Source organism: Wasmannia auropunctata, unplaced genomic scaffold (assembly GCF_000956235.1).
Source record: "Wasmannia auropunctata unplaced genomic scaffold, wasmannia.A_1.0 LD279298.1, whole genome shotgun sequence".
NCBI lineage: Eukaryota > Metazoa > Arthropoda > Insecta > Hymenoptera > Formicidae > Wasmannia > Wasmannia auropunctata.
Genome location: NW_012083592.1, coordinates 1,157 through 4,534, shown reverse-complemented (window position 1 = coordinate 4,534; position 3,378 = coordinate 1,157). Strand labels below are relative to the sequence as shown.

Genomic DNA, 3,378 nt, shown 5'->3' with positions numbered 1-3,378 from the left:
CTCTCTCTCTCTCTCTCTCTATCTCTCTAGCGGATTTATAATCAGAATACAAAATTTATATAAACTTATTTTAATATTTATTAATAATTATTAAATAAATGCCATAAACTTTTGATGTGTAACTAAATGAAAGTATCCTTTTTTATATACAAATACAAACAAATACGAACAAAAATATTATTTAGAATTTGTACATACATAAAGGAAATACATCATAATCCAATCTCGAGAGAAAAGCCCAAGCGCTTAACAAATAAAAAATCTACAGTTCAAAATGTTCATTAGTTTATACTTTTTATGTATAGCCGCTAAATCACAACGTTGTAACACAAAAGGTCCGGTTCCGACTAATTCAATTGGGCAATAGAAAATATATTTCTTTTCAACACACGCCACATCTTCATCACGTGGCCAAATAAAAGAAAGTTCTTTTTCTAAAAACTTTACTTTTACGTGGTTATCACAATGATCAACAACCCGGCCAATATAGTATAATAGTTGTCATAAAAAACGGCATAATATTTTTCTAATAGTATTTCAGATACACACGCGTTGCAAACTTTAGGATTGTTTTCAAGGAATTTGCTTCTTCTGATTCATTACATATTTGATCTTGTTTAGAAAACCTGAAAATTTTAAAATATTTTTGCTTTTTTTTCAGGTTGCATTTTTGTATAGTTTTTTATTCTTTTATTTATTACCTGTCATGAATCTTCGTAATCTGTCCATACTAATTTTTCCATTACATTCATCAAGAAACCAATAAGATTTTTTAACAACCATATTTTTATCATTTACTTTAATCTCTATGAATGACGAATTTTTCGTTATTGATTTCTGTGATATTTGTTTTGAAAAGTCTTTTAATTCTAGACTCTCTAATTTTAAATTATCTTCAAGACTCAAATAAAATTGAGTTGTCAACATCCTCAACATTTGTGCTTCTAGCGTTTATAGAGCAATTGTTATCAATTTCACGTTCTGTATCATCAAATTTACAATTGTCATCTATAGTTTGCAAAGCAATATCAACAAATTTCCAATCTGTATCACTTTTAATTTTCATGCCTAATTCTTCGGTACTTTTAATAGCATCTTTCAAAGCTTCCTCGATAATTTCTTTGATTTTTAAGTTTTTTATGACTTCGTATTTTAGGACATTTTGTGTTTTTAACATTTTTTTATCTTCTCTGGGAAATTTAAATACATTTGAAAAATCATTCATTATAGTATTTATCTGTTTGATCTTATCAATACGATAAATTAAATCCTTAATATTGAAATTAATAATTGCAGAATAAGTGGAAATCATAGAGTTGTTTGAAAAAGTTTTTCGCACATTTGACTAAACATAGTGAGACAAAACATTTTAGACATCAGAGATTTTGCATTTTTATGTTTGCCATCTGTAATATTTTTCATATTAATAAATGATTAAATATTGCAAATATAAGTATGAGATAATGTTTAAAACAAACCTCTTTCTAATTTTAGATAATATTCTTCCAAAGTATCTTTGAATATATCAGTCCAGATATCAGTAAAGAATTCTGGATGCGCCGGTCTATATCGTTTTTTGAAATACTGGTGTGAAATGTGAGGTTATATCTGTCACATTGTTTATACTTTCTGACACTGTAAATAACAATTATTTTATTGAATATATTAACATATTAACATATTATATAACTTATTAACTAAATAAAACACAACAATTTTCTTATGTTTCAAAATACTCATTGAGACACTCTATTTTACTGACATTACCTTCTTTTTTTCTTTCACGCGAAGAATAATCGATCTTTATCATAGATCTTCTTAACAGATGTTATCCTGCAGATAGCACATATCACTGTACAATATTATAAAGTTGAACGGAATCGCTCTGCTGAAACAGCTAGACGTGTACATACTCGTCTCGATCCAAATGACGCAGTAGCATTATTCGAGCGCTAGCTGATTGCAGCACTGAACAATAGCAGCGCTAACCGACTGTAATGCCCCACGTGATAACATCATGAGAGCGCCATGATTTAATATTTACACTTTATTATATATTATAAATATGTTTGATATAAAACAATTATCAAATGTTTAAAAATAAAATGTAAGTGATTTAATAATGTGCACTAAGGCCACCCGCAATTCCCACTATAAGTAATGCTCACTAATCCTCAGTAATGCCCAAGCAATGCCCAGTAATACCTAGCAATTGCCTCGAATTGGTACACCACAATGCCCTCAGCGGTTTATCTCTCGAGATATACCTTACGATATTAATTATTCTAATCAATATATTTGGAATAACACTTTGATTTCACTTCTTTTTCATGTCATTTTTTAGCTTTTTTGTATCCAATATTACATTTTTTTAGTTACGGCTTTTTTGGTTTCCAACATTGTATTTGTTTAATATAATTACAATAAATATACTTGAATTAATATTTTGATTTCAATTTTTTATGGTATTATATTTTTGGTTTTTAAAATTGAATTTTTTTGAAAATCATGTATACATTGAAGATAACACAACTTGGATTTTATTTGTTTAATTTGATAAAACAGCTTCTTTCGAGGTATATTATTTACAAAATAAATTTTCATAATCGTATTATACATGAAGATAATGTCTTGGGTTCTTTTTTAATTTAATAACAGTGTTTTTCAAGATCGTATTATACATTTAAAGTAATACCACTAAGATTTTATTTTTTTAATTTAATATCGTATTATGTTGTGGCGATATGGCTGTGCCACATAATTGCACGCGCCGGACATGCAATATATATCGTACGGCAGGCGTCTGTACTAAGGCCACTCGGCATACAGCGCGCTTTCCCGCGAGCGCTTACCTTGGCCACTTTCTCGCAAGCGCTCTTGAAGAAAAACAAAGAATTTTCGTAATAATCCGATAGGAGGCCAGAAAATTATTACTTTCGCGTATGTAAAAATAGTTTAGAGGGATAATAAATAGGCCAGCTTTCCGCAGATTAAGCAGACCTGGTGCTTTAGTAGTATACAGACATCGTGGACTGCGATTAAGCTGCTGAGCTACACAGAGTCTGTTTTGGATATATCACAAGAAGCTATAACCGTCACGCTGCTGCCAACTATTTTGCATCGTTATGGCCTGGCCGAGGGCTCCATCGCCTCAGCACGAAAGGCGACAAGGCTTAAGAAGGTAGTAGCATCAAAACGACGGAATATGCCCTTCGAGAGTCCTGTAGAAACAGCGAGCCGGATCGAGACCAGCAACGAGTGGAAGCTCATTCCATTAAATCTGGGACCTGTGGCAAGGAGACTGAGTCTACACGAGAAAGATCTTCGGCGACGAAGGCCGACATCGCCTCGGTGAATTCTAGAGAAACCGGAGATAAT

The 3,378-nt window shown here is 31.3% G+C and overlaps 1 long non-coding RNA gene across 1 annotated transcript; it reads right to left on the bottom strand.

Moving 5' to 3' along the window:
* Positions 1-52: 52 nt before the first annotated feature.
* Positions 53-2,016, bottom strand: LOC105461737. Its single transcript, XR_975968.1, has 3 exons — positions 1,768-2,016; positions 1,479-1,635; positions 53-1,406 (listed from the first exon to the last, which is right to left on the bottom strand). It is a non-coding gene; the product is annotated as an uncharacterized LOC105461737 (long non-coding RNA).
* Positions 2,017-3,378: the final 1,362 nt, after the last annotated feature.